Here is a 19,688-nt window from a genome sequence, read left to right as displayed (position 1 = left end):
TGGGCTTCTGTATGTCTGCTTTTGCGAATTGTTGCTTGAGGTCCTTTGCCTATTTTTTGATGGAATTATGTATCTTCTTTTTTTTAAAGTGTATGAGTTCTCTATAAATTTTGAAAATTAAACCCTTATTGGCGATAACATTGGCAAGTATGTTCTCCCATGCAATGGGCTTCCTTGTTTTGTTGATGGTTTCTTTTGCTGTGCAGAAGTTTTTATTTTGATGTAGTCTCATTTGTTTATTTTCTCCTTAGTTTCCATTGCCCTAGGAGCTGTATCGGTAAAGATATTGCTACGACGTATGTCTGATATTTTGCTGCCTAACTAAACAATTTTTATTGTTACCATCTATCACTTACCACGTATGTACTTCCTATTCAACTTTCTCTTTCTAACTAAGCTTCATCACTTGGTGTCCCTACACTCCAGCACAGCTTGGGGTTGGGATTGGAGATAAGGGAATTGGAGTGGGGAGGGCAGAGGGCAAAATACTTCCATCTCAGGCCAGCAGGGCCAGGCAGAATTGTCTAGACTGTGACATGTTGGTTTTCTCTTGTTTTCTTTTCTCCCTTGACTACAGAAGAGCTATTTCATTTTAATTCACTACGTGATCATAAAAGTAAGAAGACGCCGAAACCGGTTTGGCTCAGTGGATAGAGCGTCGGCCTACGGACTGAAAGATCCCAGGTTCGATTCCGGTCAAGGGCATGTACCTGGGTTGCGGGCACATCCCCAGTAGGAGATGTGCAGGAGGCAGCTGATCGATGTTCTAACTCTCTGTCGATGTTTCTAACTCTATCTCTCTCCCTTCCTCTCTGTAAAAAATCAATAAAACTTATTTTTAAAAAAAAGAAGACAAAAAAAGAGAGAAAATATACCTTTTACTGGAATGATGTTTATGAAATAAGGCATTTTTTAATCAACATAAAGACAACCGTGGCTTATACAACCGCTTCTCTATCATAAATACGGACCTCTTTACTTCACTCACTATCGATAATAAATATATTTTCTGATGAAGACTGAAAAAAATTTACTATCTTAAGCATTCTTGATGGAGAGGCTGGACCTAAATGGAAAGGTTGAGGACACATCAATGAATATTTCTTGCTAAAATTTCATGTATTGAAACGAGTACATTATTTTTAGTTTAATAAGAAAAAGAGTAACCGTTTTTTGGAACTGCCACCTGAGGGCTAGACTCTGCATTCTCATAGCCTCCTCAAGCCTCCCCGACCCTGTGAGGTGGGAGCAGTTGACTGACTTTCCTGACTTACACCACTTTTTTTTAAATTCCCTGGGTGTAAACACAAATGTAGGAGGTGTTATTCTTTCGTGGCTTCATGTATGTTGTCTTTTTTATTAGATACAGTGTTGTACTTCCCTACAGATCTTAGTATTTGGCATCCTACCAAGCTCCGTGTGAGCTCTCTGGGACTTGTAAACTAAACTTGATTTGGTAATGCAGCCTGCCTTCCACCAGACAGATTAAAACCTAGACCAGTGGTTCTCAAATCACAGCGATTTTGCAACCACCCCCCTTCTCTGGGGTTTACTGGACAATGTGGAGATATTTTTTGTTGTCACAACTCAGGGGAGACTGTACCACCAACATTCAGCAGAGAGAGAGAGACCAGGGATACTGCTAAATGTTCCACAATGCAGACGACAGCCCCCTACACAGGAAAGAATTATCCAGCCAAAACGTCAACAGTGTCAGGGTTGCGGAACTCTGGCTTAGAGTTTCAGCCACACAGGGCAAGTGGTACTGACTGGGGCTGTAACTGACAACGATTTCCTAGGGCAGTGGCCGGCAAACTGCGGCTCGCGAGCCACATGCGGCTCTTTGGCCCCTTGAGTGTGCCTCTTTCACAAAATACCACGTGCGGGCGCGAATGAAACTTCGTGGCCCATGCGCAGAAGTCTGTTTTCGGCCTGGGTGAGTCTATTTTGAAGAAGTACTGTTGATACTTGGCTCTGTTGACTAATGAGTTTGCCGACCACTGCCTATTCCTTGCATATAGTAAGGCCTCAGCAGATGCTTGTTAGATTCTAAAACATCGGTGCTTGTCCAACATCGATATCGTATTGGTGTGTCCCATTTATAAGAGAATCGATTTCAGACTAAATATAAACTGTTAAAGGAAGCTAACTTGAGATTTAAAGATTTATTTTGATACAAAATAATGAATTTTTCATTGTTGACAAAAGGACTGTTTTATTTTGTTTTTTAATCCTCACCCGAGGATATGTTTTTATTGATTTTTCAGAGCGAGACAGAGAGAGAGAGAGAGAGAGACAGAGACAGAGAGACATCCATGTCAGAATCGTACACACACTAACAAATACCTGCTTGGTAAATAAGTTAAGAACTGGTTTATATATATCATCTCTCCTTAAACTGATTTTCCTTTTAGCATTTTTAAGCTTCCATCGGCCTGCAGACTGAAGGGTCCCAGGTTCGATTCCAGTCAAGGGCATGTACCTGGGTTGCGGGCACATCCCCAGTAGGGAGTGTGCAGGAGGCAGCTGATCGATGTTTCTCTCTCATCGATGTTTCTAACTCTCTATCTCTCTTCCTCTCTGTAAAAAATCAATAAAATATGTTTTAAAAAAAGAAGATGCATTTTTACTACAAAGTTGTCTGTGCCTTTTGAAGTCCTCACCTTGTGCGTCATTACATGTCATACATGCATGCGTTCGTACTTCGCCATCTGTATATCGTACATTATATATACAGTCCTCCGTCGGCATTCTTGGGGACTCCGAGGATGGACACCGACATCCTCGGAGACTCAGGTCCCTTGCATAAAATGGCATAGAACAATGCGTATAGCTGCCCCTGCTGTGGATTTGAGACCTATGGATATGGAGAGCTGACTATTAAATATATAAAAGCAGGGCTGTTCTGGTTGAAGTCGACTCCCTGAGTTTCTACCATGGCATTCCTCAAGATATCACTGAGGAGATTTAGGGTCCCATGAGAACATAGCAAAAGCCACTGTCATAGCTGTCTAGGGTAGATTAACTACTATAATAGATAATCCAAAAATATCAATGGCTAAATTCAGGTTTCCTAAAATGAGTTGGAAAGTGTTCTCTTCTATTTTATGGTATTATTTATAACTTAAATGTTTGGTAGACTGGGGTTTCTTTGTTGAAGGATTTTAAACTACAAATTCAGTTTCTTTAATAGATATGGGACAGTGAAGATTATGTCTTCTTATATGAGTTTTGGTACTTCAAATAATTGGTCCATTTTATTTAAGTAATTTAATTTATGGGAATAGACTTGTTTGCAGTATTCGTTGTTTTCTTTAAATATTTCTTATTGATTTTAGAGAGGAAGGAAGAGAGAGATAGAAACATCAATGATGAGAGAAAATCATTGATTGGCTGCCTCCTGCACGCCCCCTACTGGGGATTGAGCCCGCAACCCAGGCATATGCCCTTGACCGGAATCAAACCCATGACCCTTCAGTCCGCAGGCCTACGCTCTATCCACTGAGCAAAGCCCGGCCAGGGCTTGTTATTCTTTTTGATGTCAGTAGTGTCTGCCCCAATGAGACGTCTCCTCTTTTATTCCTGATAATGTTACAGGATGGGGCCCAGGCCCAGAGCGAGTCTGCCTCAGGCTGGCCTGAAATACGTGGATGCTTGACTTCATGCAGAAAAGATTTCCCAAAACAAGTCCCGGTGATTTTGAGAGCATGTTATTAAGGCTGAGGAGAGTGACACAAGGGAAGGACTTAGGATAGAAGTTGAAACAGGCGGGAGAGCCTAGCCCTAGGCTTTGGCTCCCTAGAAACGTTAAAGGAAAAAAGTGAGCCAAAGGTGGGGCTGCTTTTAGCTCCCTGGAAAGTCAGGCAGGGCCAGGGGTAAGCCCTGGACAAGCCGCTGCTTCCCACTGTTCCCCGAGTTGCAAGTCTCATGGGGTCCCTTAGAGTTTAGGGGGAAGGAGACAGTTCATGCCTGAGAAGGGACAGGGGGGTTCTAAACAGGGAGCCCAAACTGAGTCTTTGTCTTGAGGGTTTTATCTCTCTTCTGGCGAGAATCTTAGGGGAGGGTTTCAGCAGAATATTCACCAGCTTTCCAGGTGCGTTTTTAATAGGGCTGATGCCTCAAAATGAGCGCATGGAGGGATTTGGAATTACTCTTTCATCTGTTTTATTGTCTTTCTTTTATCTTGGTTCTGTCTGGTTTTTATTGGGTTTTTGTTATTTGTTCCCCTGACTACATCTGTCCTTGAGTTTAGCTGGCACACATGGCATTAATTGGGTCTCTGTTCTCAATTTTCCCAGCCAGGGTGATTGAAGCTATGCGTTCTGTGGTCAGGGAAGAGAGGTAGAAACCATTTGCTCTCAAGTGCCCTTGGTTAGGGAAGATTCGGTCTTGCAATTCACTAGCTGGCTCTAAGTTGTTCAAATGGTTTGGCCTTGTTTAATTATCTTGTCTCAGTTTCCCCCATTCCACTCTCTCAGGAATTTTTCTAGCTTCTTACTATCCTACCTCAATAATAGTAACATGTGTCTTCTCCCCTTTTCTGGTCAGTCTGGCCAGAGGTTTACTACATGTATTGTTTAGAAATAGGAGAGTCCCTTTTCCAGCCCTCTTCTCTCTGGATTCCCCCATACTGTCCAGCTACCAGGGTTACCTTTTCTCAGTTCTCTGACCAGAAAGCTGAACTGTCTCCTGGCAGTTTTAGCTGCCACAGTCCTGCATAATTGAACCAACTTTGGAGCAAACAGTGAAAGAAAAGTGAGAAAAAATGAATGGGGACCCCCTCCCCCATATGCTTCAGACCACAGGGCTCTTTTAGGCACATTCTTTATCTTCCCCTGCGTCCAGTCTCCTCCCGGGCCCCGCTTGGGGCTCCCGCCCTCTCTGTGGTTTTCCTGTTTCAGGTGTCACAGTGACAGCTAAGCAGCCAAGAAGAGCTCTAGACAGATCCAGCTCCCTGCAAACGCCTGCACCTGCATCTGGCTCAACTGCCAACCTTGACCTACGTAAAAAAACATAGAAATACCAGGCCCTCCCTACACCACTTCGGTCTCAGCCCTTCTGTTTGCAGATGTAACAATACATTTATACATTTTACTTTTTAATGTTCAGGCGGCCTGGTTCCTCTTGGCATCCACCTAACATGTTGGTGCCGAAACCCTGGGACGCTGAGGGGAACCCGAAGGGGACCTCTCCCTCCCAGTGCTGACCCCGCACTACACCCTGGCTCATTTCCTCTCTGGTAAGTGACAATTTGGTCACCCTTCCGGATTTCAGATTTGCCATCTTCCGCCTCAGACAAAGACCTCGGGCTCGGCCACCAGTCCTCTCCAGCTGGCCTCGGCCAGGGACCATGTCCCGCCATCTTCCTCATTGAAGGGACGCCCCCCACAGGGGTCAGACTTTCTTCCCTCAGAAGCCTGGCTAGACAGACGGTAGGGACACCCTCCCTCCAGTCCTGGCTATTTCTTTGTTACTTACCTCCCGCCCCCTTCCTAATGGACACCATGAGGATTTCTCTGTCTGTCCTCCCAGAAACACTCCTCTGCATGTCTCCTCCGTAATCCAAACACCGTCGGCCTTTCCACAGAGGCCTGGCCCAAATGCCTTATTTTCCCTTGCAGTACTGCCTGGCCACAATATAAATCAGACAGTGATTCACGTTGGCCCAAGAATGGTACTTTCGGTTTAACGTTCTCTGGGACTGAGACAGTTTCTGTCACCGCAGTGGTAAAGGTCAGAGATCCCCTACGTCCAGGCCTTCTTTACACTCCGTAATCGTCCTTCTCTCTGTCGAACTTGCTCTACTCATCAAATCCTACTTCTCCACTCAAAGCCCCTTCCGCAACCCCGGACCTTTCCACCTGAGGCTCCTGATCCATCTGTCCCCGACCAGTTGGATCCCTCAGCCCCTCCCTTCAATCCTTCCCCGGTCATTCAATCCTCTGTTCCCCTCTGGGTCCCCCAAACCCACCTCCTATGCCCCTATGTTCCCAGACACCACCTCTTCATGTCTCACCTCCCTACCGAGCCCCGCCTCTCACTCATTCCCAGGAAACCAGCCTTCAGTTCCTCTCCCCCGCCCCCGCCCCCAGGCACCATACTTCCTCTCCAAGAGGTGGCTGGGGCCCAAGGTATTGTCCAGGTACACATCCCATTTTCCATGTCCGACCTCGCATACATTGAGAGGTGTCTTGGGTCTTTTTCCACCCACCTGAACACTTTTACCAAGGAATTTGAGTACCTGACCTAGTCCTATAGCCTGGCCTGGCACGACATCTGTGTCCTCCTGTCCTCCTCTCTCACCCCAGAGGAAAAGGAGCACATCTGGCTAGCAGCTCCGGACCATGCCCATGCCCTCCATAGGCAGGACATGGCAGCCAATCCAGTTGGCGCAGACATGCTCCCCCGAACTGACCTGAGACGGGATGACCTGGTTAATTCTCCAGGGCGCTGGCTCTGTAGCCATATGATCACCTGTGTCATTGCCGGACTCCAGAAGGCTGCCCATAAGGCAGTCAACTGTGACAAACAATGAAATCACTCAGGGCCCTGACAAAACCGGGCTCTCTTCCGCCTCACGTAGGCCTTACAGGAATTTAGCACCTTAGAACACCACCCCCCCGACCCCCCCCGAAGGGAACTTTTTAAAAATAATATATATTTGTTATTGATTTCAGAGGGAGAGAGAGATAGAAACATCAATGATCAGAGAGAATCATTGATCGGCTGGCTCCTGCACGCCCCACACTGGGGATCGAGCCCACAACCCGGGCATGTGCCCTGACTGGGAATTAAACTGTGACCTTCATAGGCTGATGCTTACTGAGCCATGCCGGCCAGGCTCTTTTTTTTCTTTAAATATATGTTTTTTATTAATTTCAGAGAAGGGAGAGGGCGAGAGAGAGAGAAACATCAGTGATGAAGGGAACACTCAAAGGTAGAGCTGTTCAGTTACTCCAGTCATACCTAAACCACATAACTGAACATTCATCCAACAAGGTCCCCATCTTAGGACCAGTAACAACCAACACTGACCTAGCATAGCAGCACCTCTTTGCATCAACAGAACACTCCCTGCAGGGAAGCTTTTAGGGCATCTTGATCAACGCCAATGCAACTTTTTTTTAAAAATATATTTTATTGATTTTTTACAGAGAGGAAGGGAGAGAGATAGAGAGCTAGAAACATGGATGAGAGAGAAACATCGATCAGTTGCCTCCTGCACATCTCCCACTAGGGACGTGCCCGCAACCAAGGTACACGCCCCTGACCGGAATCGAACCTGGGACCTTTTAGTCCACAGGCCGACGCTCTATCCACTGAGCCAAACCGGTTTTGGCAACGCCAGTGCAACTTTACCCCTCAACCTTCAGCCTTCCTCCCACTGGGCTAACAATTTCATCACCCAAACAGCCTTTTTCTAAAACCCATTGGGTTCTCAGCCTGGCCCACCATCTCAGCCACCTTCCCAACAACCATGACCACTCATACCCCCTAGTTCTGTTTAGGTCAGCCCCTTTCCTGCGTTAGCTATTTCCCGTGGCAGAATCGTAACTCTCAATTACAATCTAACTGCAGCCTACTCCCCTCCCGTGGTCTTACACATTCTGAATTTTGGGTGGAAACTGAGAGGAAATATATATATATAAAACATCACCAGTGGAGCGACACAGGTCAATCCCAAAGGCCATTTTCAGCCCCTTACTGGGGCAGCCGTGGCTGGAACTCTTTCTATTTGGAAAAATGAAAACAACAAGCTCACTCACCTCTTCACCATCAAAAACACCTTCTGCTTAGAAAATGCGGGAGTCTTCTTTCTGCTCGGCACCAATGCCTATCCCTGCCTCCCAGCCCGCTGGACTGGGACCTGGACCCTGATCTATCTATCTCACCCCGAAATAGACATTGCACAGACCAGGAGGGACATTGCCCTCCTTCCCCTCCTGGCCTGCCTAGGAATAGCTACAGGCCGAGGCACTGGGGTAGGGGGGCTAGCAACCTCCCTTTCCTACCATCAGAGCCTATCCAGAGACCTTAGACTCGCAGCGGTTCTCAACCTGTGGGCCGCGACCCCTTTGGCAGTCGAACGACCCTTTCACAGGGGTCGCCTAAGACCGTCCTGCATATCAGACATTTACATGACGATTCATAACAGTAGCAACATTACAGTTATGAAGTAGCAACGAAAATAATTGTATGGTTGGGTCACAACATGAGGAACTGTATAGAAAGGGCCAGAAGGATGAGAACCACTGGCTTAGAGGCAATTGCCCAAAGTATTGTTGCAGTCCAGGCCCAGATAGAGTCATTGGCAGCGGTTACCCTCCAAAATCGGAGTGGACCTGACCTCCCCACAGCTGAGAAGGGAGGCTATGCCTCTTCCTAGAGGAAGAATGCTGTTTCTATGCCAACCAGTCTGGCATCGTAAGGGACGGGGCCAGGACACTAGCGGACAACAGCTTTCAGAATCCCGGGGCACCTGGCTGCAGAATCCTCACTGGGCCTCCTGGCTTCCACCTCTAGTCGGGCCCCTCTGAATGCTCTTCTTGGCACTCATCTTTGGCCCGCGCATCCTAAGAGCCCTTTCCTCCTGCCTTCAAAACCGCCTTCAGGCAATCACCAGTAGTCCCATAGGGGAAATGATGCTGTTCCAGACCTTCACTCGATAGCATCCCCTCCCTCAGTCACCGGCTAATTTGGGACATCTCCACAACCCACCTGAGCATGAAGTTACAGAAGTCCGAGGCGGCCTCCCTCCTCCACCCCTGCTCACAGCAGGAAAAGAAAAAGCACAGGCCGCACCTTCCCCTGCTCTCAGTGTTTCCCCCTGAGCCCCGCTTGGGGCTCCTGCCCTCTCTGTGGTTTTCCTGTTTCAGGTGTCACAAGTGACAGCTCAGGGCCAAGAACAGCAGTTCCAGACCCAGCTGCTAGCTTTGGCCCACGTAACAACATAAATACCCCTCTCTCCCTGCTTTTGCTGGCTGACGCCACTTTGGTCTCAGCCCTTCTGTTTGCAGATGTAACAACACATACATTTTTCTTTTTAAATATATTTTATTGATTTATTACAGAGAGGAAGGGAGAGGGATAGAGAGTTAGAAACATCGATGAGCCCTAGTCAGTTTGGCACAGTGGATAGAGCGTCAGCCTGCAGACTGAGGGGTCCCGGGTTCGATTCTGATCAAGGGCATGTACCTTGGCTGTGGGCACATCCCCAGTGGGGGGCATGCAGGAGGCAGCTGATCAATCTCTCTCATCAATGTTTCTAACTCTCTATCCCTCTCCCTTCTTCTCTGTAACAAATCAATAAAATATATTTAAAAAAAAGAAAAGGAAAATAACAACTCCATTTATTGAAGAGACTGTCTCTGCTCCATTGTATGTTCGCCACACTCAAGGGGCCAAAGAGCCACATGTGGCTCGCGAGCCGCAGTTTGCCGACCACGGCACTAAGCCAAACCAGTTAGGGCTATGTTTTGCTTTTTCATTTCGTTCGGCCTGGTTCCTCTCAGCATCGACCTGACAGCTCCCTTTATGTCAGTCCTTCTGGCTTGAATGATAAGTTTCCTGTTGGGATTTTAGATGCCGGTGCCACTGCCACCACCATGCAGTTCTGTGAGTAGGGCTGCCCCTAGGGGTAGGGCTAAAGAGAAAGGGAAAGACAGGAAAAAAAACAAGGAGGATTTCCCACACTCTGCTGCTTGCAGGCGCTGCCTTCCCAGGTCTTCTGACCAGAAATTTTAGAATTTCCCTAGGAGTTTTTGCTGCCTGTGCCAACTGTGCAGTCATGCATTGTGGCTGCCTTTGGGTCAAAGCCAAGCGATAAAAAAGGTTAACTATGGAAAACTCACTCCTGTAGGTGCCTTCTTTACCACTGGTTCCCCTCCCAATCTTCCTGCTACTATTGCTTTCTGTATTCTGTCCAGAGTTTTTAGTTATATCATTGGGAATGGCAAGCTATAGTAGATGCTGACTCCTTCTTGGTGAGTACCAGAAGTCTTGAAAAGTCTTTTATTGCCCGGTAGGTGTTGCTCAGTGGTTGAGCATCGGTCACGGTTCCATTCCCTGTCGGGGCACATGTCTGGGTTGCGGGCTTGATCCCCAATAGGGAACATTCAGGAGACAGCCAATCAATGATTCTCTCTCACCACTGATGTTTCTATTTCTCTCTCCCTCTCTGAAACCAATAAAAATATATTTTAAAAAAGAATGTAACCATCTTTCTGAGACAGCCATAGTTAATAATAAAAGGAGCCCTGATCGGTTTGGCTCAGTGGATAGAGCGTCAGCCTGGGGACTGAAGGGTCCCGGGTTCGATTCCGGTCAAGGGCAGAGCCTCATCGATTGGTTGCCCCCCACACGAGCCTGGACCAGGGCTGGGATGGAGCCTGCAACCGAAGCATGTGCCCTTGGCTGGAATCAAACCCAGGACCCTTGAGTCTACAGGCAGATGCTCTATCCACTGAGCCAAGCCGGTTCTGGCTAAAATACATTTAAAAAAAGTAAAATTAAATTTAAAAAGGAACATTTATTAATATTCTTTTATCACAGGGTCTCACTATTTTATAACAAATTCTCAAACAGTGCTTCTGCACTGTCCAAGGCATAGAAGTACTGGAGGCAGAATCGAATGTTTTGAGGAGAGCACTTTATTCTGTGAATTAAACATTGAGACGTGTCACCTGGTACTTGGTAGGTGGGCACAAGTGAGTATTGAGGTGATTCTCAGGGCACACTGCACATGTGGTGGAAAGGAGGCAATTTCAAAAAATTCTGAACAAGTCAAGGGAGACTTTTTGGGGGTTGGGAGCAGACGTTAATGAGGTATAGACTAGTAAGTCAGGACAAGCAGAGTGGGGAACTGAGACAGTTTAACAGCAGTTTGCAGACTTCTAGTAAATCCTATCCATCTTAAACCAAGGACACTTGAGAGTAAATCATTTCACTTTTCCTTAACCAGGGGCGTTTTCTGATTGACCGGGAAGAGGGTCAATCAGAAAACACATTCAGGGAGGCAGATAACAGAAATCCAAATAGTGCCATTTGCCAACCACACTCAAGGACAGATGAAGTTAAAAGAATAAACCTCATTTTGGTACAGCAGCATAAAGCTAATGAATATTGGGGTCCTACTATAAGACCTCCCCTAAACACCCAGCCTTTAGAACCCCTCAAAATGAAGGTTCGCCCACCTGGCGTAGCTTAGTGGTCAAGCATTGACCTATGAACCTGGAGGTCATGGTTCAATTCCTTGTCAGGGCATTTGCCTGGGTTGCGGCTTCCATTCCCAGTGTGGGTGGGGTGTGCAGGAGGCAGCCAATCAATGATTCTCTCTCATCATTGATGTTTCTAGCTCTCTCTCCCTCTCCCTTCCTCTCTGAAATAAATAAAAAAATATTTTTAAAAACCCCAAAAAAAGGTCTAGCCTTCCCAGGAGCACACTGGGGCCTCCCTGCTTCACCCTTCCCCCCACAGGCATGCATCTCCCAAACTCTAAGGGACCCCATGAGGCTTGCAACCAGGGCAGCAATGGGCAGCGGCCGTTCCTCCCAGACAAACCCCCTGAACCTGCCCCCAGGGCCCCGCTTCTCTGACTTCTTAGTGAGCCAAGCAGCCCAGCCCAGGCCCATCTCCCCAGCCCTTTCTGGCTTCCCTGTCCCCAGCTTTAGTAAGCGTCCTCTAGGATTCACCTGGACTCGTTGTGGAAGTTTTCCTGCACAAGGTCAAGAACCTACACACTACCGGCTGCTCCTGGGAGACCGTGCAGGTCCAGGTGCCCTTGCCGGTAACATTAATAAGTAGAGCCCAACAGGATGGAAGGAGGCAGCTTGGCTTCGCCTGTGGCTAGACTGTAATTGCTCAGTACTGCCCCTATCAAGTTGGAATTTTCACTTTCCTCACTCTCCTGTCAAGTGTTCAGGACAAAGAAGGGGGGGGGGGGAGGGAGGGTTGGTTCTTCCCTCTGTCTTTCCTTCCCTTTCAGACCAAAGGGAGCTGGATAGCAAGACACAAAACTTTAATCAAGCGAACAGGAAGAGGGTCAATCAGAAAACACACTCAAAAGCAAATCCAGGGCATTGCCAAGAGGAGTGGGCGCCCAACCACACGAGGGTTATATCCAGAAGGGCAGAGGTCCTCTGGGCCTCAGAGCGCCAAACGCCGGGGTGGGGAGCGGGAGGGCGGGTTGATTCCAGGTCAGCACCTGGCGATTGGGAAGGTACTGAAATTTAAATCTCAATGTAGGATCTTAAAAGTTTACTTTCAATGCTCTTGTAGAAGGCCATAGCAGTTTCTAGGGCCCTTACTATGCAAAAGTCTCAGTGACATTTTGAAGAAAGTCATTTTAAAGATAGAAGAATGGCCAAAACCGGTTTGGCTCAGTGGATTGAGCGTTGGCCTACGGACTGAAAGGTCCCAGGTTCGATTCCGGTCAAGGGCATGTACCTGGGTTGCGGGCACATCCCCAGTAGGAGATGTGCAGGAGGCAGCTGATCGATGTTTCTCTCTCATCGATGTTTCTAACTCTCTATCTCTCTCCCTTCCTCTCTGTAAAAAATCAATAAAATATATTTAAAAAAAAGAATTTATAAAAAAAAAAAGATAGAAGAATGGAATCAGGTGGAACTGGGCAGGCTTTGGTTTCCAACCTTGGCTTCTCCCAGAGGCTCTCTTAAAAATCTGCATGCTGGCCGTCCCCGGTTTGGCTCAGTGGATAGGTTGAGCATTAACCCAAGAACCAAGAAGTCCCTGGTTCGATTCCTGATCAGGGTATATGCCCGGGTTATGGGCTCGGTCCCCAGTGGGGGGCATGCAGGGGGCAGCAGATCATGTTACCTTCTCACATTGATGTTTCTCTCTCTCCCTCTCCCTTCTTCTCTGTTTAAAACCAATAATAAAAACTTTTTATTTATTTATTTTAAAAATATATTTTTACTGATTTCAAAGAGGAAGTGAGAAGGGGAAAGAGACAGAAATATCAATGATGAGAGAGAATCACTGTTTGGCTGCCTCCTGCACACCCCATACTGGAGATGGAGCCCACAACCTGGGCATGTGCCCTGACCAGGAATGGAACCGAGACCTCCTGATTCATAGGTCAGTGCTCAACCACTGAGCAACACCGGTCAGGCAATAAAAACATATTTTAAAAAATAGCATGGAAACAACACAAATGTCCATCCACTGACAACTGGATTAAAAATGTATATTCATACAATTAAATATTATTTGGTCATAAAAAGGTGTGGACGAAAGGGGCCACATGCTGACCTGACAAGCTCAGGAGAGGCCTGCATGGCAGTTTTGCAGACCTAAAGTTACCACAAAGGATGGTCTGAAATTAAACCTTAACTAAAAGCAGTTATGGCGGGCAGTTACGTCCTAAGCCAATATCTTCACTGATAAGGTCAACCTTTACTGTAGCTGAGCCTATCTACCTCCTTAAATGTGTCACCAGTGAATTTCATGTATAAATACGGATGTAATCCTGCCATTCTCCGGAGCACTATCTCAATTCGTTGAGGTTCTGCTTCCCGGCATATGTTGACAGTTTGGCTCAAATAAACTCACAAAAAATCTTTACAGGTTTCAATGTTTTTTTACGTTAACAAAGGAATGAAGTACCAATATATGCTACAACATGAATGAATCTTAAAAACATGCTAAGTGAAAGAAGCCACTCAAAAAACACACACATTTTATTTATATGTAACGTCCAGAAAATCTATAGACAGAGAAAACAGAGTAGTGGTTTCTTAGGGTTGGGGGTTATGGGGGATAGGATGAAGTATGGTAGCTACCATCTATAGTTTGACTTTAACCCTACTGTTTGGCTTATGTACCTATTTGCTTTGTTTAACAATGGACAGTTACTTTGATTTTCTAAATTGTATAAGTCATCCCATTCGATTGAATGCCTTCTTAGAGAGTACATTCTACTGTACCTGGAAACAGGACAGCACAATTACCTAAATTGTTTTAATGGCCACAGGTGGTGCGTTCCAGCTGACTCAGTGGTCCTGAGACCAGGACAGCACAATTACTCTAAATTGTCCTGACAACGCAGTGGTTGGGAGACCTGAGGGCTCTAGATAATGTTTCTATCAACTCAGTGATCCGGAGACCCCAAACTGTAATTTAGATAACATGCCTAAATTTAACCCAGGTTACCCAAGGACTATAGATAATGTATTTCTGTCAATTCAGTGACCCCGAGACCCGAAACTGTAATCAACATGCTTAATTCTGCTTCTGTAATCTGCTTTTTTGGGAGCCAAGTGCCACATTCCAAACCCTGGGATGTAATCAATACCTTTGTGATCTTTGCCTATATAAGTGGTTTTGCCGCTATATTATGGCTATGAGATTTGGGAATGGCCCCTCATAGTCCTGGATTGCAATAAATGTGACTCTTTAATTCGACTTCTTGAGGCGTCCTTCTGTGATTCACGGGGTACGCTACAACAGGAGATGATATCTAAAGGTGTTGTGCCCAGATTTCAAGATTCCCAAGGGCCCACCAGGGAGCCAGCGAGTCCGATGCAAAAGCAAAGAGTCATTTATTTCAAACCTAGGTTTGGCTCCCCTGCCCCCCCTTACTGGCACAGCAGCAAATGGCAGAGAGAGAGAGAGAAAACTCTGTGTGGAGAGAGGTTTTATAGGGGATTGGGGTAAGGGGAGGAGAAAGGACTGTGGGCCCTGCCGATTGGCCAGGCGCGAGTCGGTGTCTCATTACACAGGATGTGGTCATAGTGATGGCGTGCACTTCCCTTGACTATCATTGGCCAGTTCAGAGAAATCCTGGGCGTGGCCAGCAGTAGCTTGGCTTCCGGGAAGAAGCCTTGCTGAGCACATGGCCAAAGTAAGATGGAGGGCATAGCCCTTACCCTGGGGCAAGGTGGAGGGCGTAGCCCTTACCCTTTCAAAGGATGTGAGTTTAATTTTGAGGTGATGCAAATGTTCAAAAATTGACTGTGGTGATGGTTGCACATCTGGGCAATAGTGGTGATGTTTGTGAACATACTAAAACCAATCAGTTGTACACTGTAAATAGATACATGTATGTGAATTCTGTATCAACAGAGCTATTTTTAAAATTTGAAAGGTATTACACTTCATAATTAGAGAAATTAAAATAAAAGCAACAGTGAGCAACTACTTTTCAGCCATCAGACTAGTGAACAAATTCAAGTCTATAATACTTATCATGGGCAAGGGTACAGGGGAAGTAGGTACTCTTATACACTGTTGGTATAAATTGAGGTAACTTACTTGGAGGGAAGTTTGAAAAGATCTTTTCTGATTCAGTATACACACACCTTTGATTTAGTCATTCCACTTCTAGGAATTTATTCTATCAGACATTTATCGAGCATAAAAATAATTTTTACGACATTGATTGTAATAACCCAAACTAAAACAACCAAAAGTTCATCAATAGAGAATGGAGTAAAATAAGTTATAAATGTATATACATTACAAATATCATGCAGCTGTTAAAAGTATATTGCACAGCTACTGTTTGTGCAAAAAGGGAGGAAAGAAAGAATAGGAATATATAGAGATGTATATATTTGCATAAAAAAGATACACAGTAGGCTAATACAGTAAAAATGGCTACCTGGTTGAGTGGAAACTAGGCAGATGGTAGACAGAAGTGGATATAAGACATTTTGCTGAATACCTCTTTATATTGTTTTATTTTTATTTTTTGTTTAAAGTTTTACATTATATTGTTTTATTTTTGAGCCATGTGAATATTTAACCTAAAAAAGTTAAACTAAAAAAATTAAGAACATAACTGAAATAAAAATATCTACACAGAGTAAAATACAATTTGTAGAAGATACAGTGAGTGAAAAAATAGTTGCAGAATAGTCTATTTAATGTATGTATTCAATGAACAAATACTTGTGAGTTCCTAATTTATGTTCTAGATGCTGAGGCTCTGAGGTAAACGAGGCAGTCAAGGACCCTGTTATGGAGTTACATTTTAGTAGTAAGTAGGTAGTCAAGTACATAAATGAACAAGGTAATTTCAGTGATAGAAGAAAGAAGAAACTAAACCATGGCGATGGGGAGTGATTTGGGCTGGGGAATAACAGTTACGTGAAGGGTGTCCCAAAAGGCCTGTCTGAGGAAGTAACATATAAGGTGACACAGGAATGAGGAGGACCTGGGAGAAGAGAGAGGTCCAGAAAGTAAGGCAGTCAGTCCTGAGGCTGGAACAAGTTGTCAAGTTTGAGAATCAGGAATATAGTCTGCACAGAAGACAGAAAGTGATAGGAGAGGAAGTCAGAGTAGTAGTCAGGAGACAAATCAGGGTTTACATCAAAGAACAATGCAAATGTTTATTGTAATTTTATTTTATTGTTTGAAGTATTACATATGTCTCTTTCCCCCCACCCCCCCATTGACTCCTCCCTGGCCACTCCCACCCCCCAGGACAAGCCCCCACTGCCCCAGCGTCTGTGTCCATTGGTTATGCTAATATGCATGCATACAAGCATTTGGTTGATCTCTTATCGCCCCCTCCCACCCCTTCTCTCTGAGGTTTGACAGTTTGTTTGGTGTTTCTTTGTCTCTGGATCTATTTTTGTTCATCAGTTTATGTTGTTCATTATATTCCACAAATGAGTGAGATCATGTGATACTTATTTCTTCAACTGGCTTATTTCACTTAGTATAATGTTCTCCAGGTCCATCCATGCTGTTGCAAATGGTAAAAGTTCCTTCTTTTTTTATAGCAGCGTAGTATCCTGTTGTGTAGGTATACCACAGTTTTTTAATCCACTCATCTGCTGTGGGCACTTAGGCTGTTTCCAAATCTTAGCTATTATAAATTGTGCTGCTGTGAACATAGGGATGCATATGTCCTTTCTGACTGGTGTTTCTGATTTCTTGGGATACATTCTTAGATGTGGGATTACTGAGTCAAATGGGAGTTCGATTTTTAACTTTTTGAGGAAACTCCATACTGTTCTCCACAGTGGCTGCACCAGTCTGCATTCCCACCAACAGAACAATACACGTGTTTATATATAAATGGGGGGGAGGGGGGAGTCTCTCTGCCCGGCCTGCGCCCTCTCACAGTCCAGGAGCTTTGGGAGTGCACTGATCACCAGGGGGCAGTTCCTGCATTGAGCGTCTGCCCCTGGTGGTCAGTGTGCATCATAGCGACCAGTTGTTCTGCCATTCAGTCAATTTGCATATCAGCCTTTCATTATATAGGATTGAAAATATCTGGAAGGACACATAATCTTAGTAATGTTATTAAGTGACTATTTTGTGAGTAGGAATTAGGTCAGAAGGACTCTTTAATTTCCTATCTTCTAGTAGGATTTAGATTTTTAAAAATATATATTTGTATTGATTTCAGAGAGGGACAGAGAGATGCATCAATGATGAGAGAGAATCACTGATTGGCTGCCTCCTGCACACCTCCTATTGGGGATTGAGCCCACAAACCCAGCATGTGCCCTGACCAGGAATCAAACCCTGACCTCCTGGTTCATAAATTGATGCTCAACCACTGAGCTACACTGGCCGGGTCAAGATTTAGATTTTTAGAAGTATTTAAAATGCATAAAATAAGAAATACGTGCCGAAACCGGTTTGGCTCAGTGGATAGAGCGTCCGTCGGCTTGCGGACTGAAAGGTCCCAGGTTCGATTCAGGTCAAGGGCATGTACCTGGGTTGCGGGCACATCCCCAGTAGGGGATGTGCAGGAGGCAGCTGATCGATGTTTCTCTCTCATCGATGTTTCTAACTCTCTATCTCTCTCCTTTCCTCTCTGTAAAAAAATCAATAAAATATATTTAAAAAAAGAGAAATACGTGTTAAAATAAGTTTTTTGTTTTTCATTTTTAATTTTTTCCAGTTTGTCACTGTATTTAGTGGTTAGATTGATATTCAAATCCAATATTTCTTATGTTTTTGTAATCGCAATGGTAAACTCTTATAAGAAGCTACACTGAAACATGTTTTCAGGAGCAAGTCCCCAGTGCAGCAGTGCTGAAATATGAGCGCAACTGATGGTGAGGGTGAGGGGAGGACTCTGGAAACCTTCTTCATGCCTATAATTATTTTTACTACAGACCACACATCATAGCACCAGGCTTCATAAAACCGAAAGGTCTCATTCTCCTGCCAACATAAGCAGTGGCTGGTGTCCCAGATCCTGGCCTGACTTATGTTCACTACCTCTCAGGACTTCCATCATGGGGAAAGAATGTGAAGTTTCAAATTATTTTTCTTATTACCATTGTTATTGATAGTTCCTTTGGCGCTGAGTTTGGGCAGGGTGTTTTTTGTTTTTTAAATGGGAGTACTGAGCAGTAATCTAGGAAAATCAATACTGAACCTAGGAGCTCGATGATTCCTTTGGTTCTAGTCCCTCTAGTGGCCATCATGAGGTAGTGCTGGAGACTGTGTCCAAGCACAGGCTTCCCATAGTGACTTAAAGGTAACTGTTATTTAATGGAACTCTGAAGCATAATCCAGGGTAAGAATATCAGAGTTTGCAAAGATCTCACAGGCGATCCAGGACTTTGTTACCCCAAGTGTGGTCCCTAGGTCAACAGGGACTGCACCTTGGAGGGGGGGGGGGATAAGAGGTGGGGAGACTTGTCAGAAATGCAGAATCTCAGACCTCACCCAGACATCCTGAAGCAGAAGCTGCATCTGAACCAGATCACCAGGTAATTCGTGTGCACCTTTAAGTTTGAGATTCATTACTCTGGTCTGGTATCTTCCTTTACAAATCAAGGAATTGTAAATAAGACAAATGACACGTGTTGTTTTTCACCAAGGAACCAGTAAAGGGCTGATACAGAAATCAGGGTTCCCAATGGCACTGCCAAGTGAATTTTCTAATATGCCGAACTTCTGGCCAGATAATCTGATGCAGCATTTTTTTTTTAATGCATTTTATTCACTATGGGTTTAGGAAGCAGATACACCAAAGTTCAAATCCTAGCTTTTCCACTGGCACCTAGTAGGGGCTCAATAATGGTGGTTATCCTACTTCCTGTTGTAACTATTGTTTTTTAAACAAACTTATTTTTTCAGAGCAGTTTTAGGTTCACAGCAAAACTGAGCACAGAGTTCTCCTATACCCCCAGTCCCACACATACCCACTCCCTCCCCTCTATCAATATCCCCACACCACATTATCCCCGGCGGGATGACTAGCACTTATTATTGCACTTAACACTTCAAAGTAATATCTCAACAGCCTTTAAAGAACCACACATTCTATCGTGTCTGACTTATGACTGCTCAGACATATCCTGCTCTGGTCTCAGAACGCTGGTCTGCTCCGGTTGCCAGGGAGGGGTTCATTGGGCTGCTTTACAAACGGACAGGCTGCAGGGGAGGGTCAAGTCCTGCCCGACCCCGTTTTCTTTCCCCCAGATCAGAGGCAGGAACCGAGCAGTGGGTTCTGAGCGGACGTCGGGTTCGTAGCTGGGCCGGAACCGAGGCCTTGGATCAGTTCCCAGGATCCCTGAGCAGGGAGCGAGCCAGCATGTGGGATGTTAGGGCGAGGGGTGGCAGGCAGTGTCTGGAACGTGGGCTTAGCTCCTTGGAAGCTCGGTTCCGATGAGCCGCACAGGAAAGCTGCCGGTTCTGTTTGCACGACAGACACAGGGCAAGAGAAGGGAAGGAAAGCCAGAGGCGGGGCGCGCGGT

The sequence above is a fragment of the Myotis davidii genome, unplaced genomic scaffold (assembly GCF_000327345.1).
Source record: "Myotis davidii unplaced genomic scaffold, ASM32734v1 scaffold134, whole genome shotgun sequence".
Taxonomy (NCBI): domain Eukaryota; kingdom Metazoa; phylum Chordata; class Mammalia; order Chiroptera; family Vespertilionidae; genus Myotis; species Myotis davidii.
The sequence above is the reverse complement of the archived record's forward strand: the minus strand, read 5'-3'. Positions refer to the sequence as shown.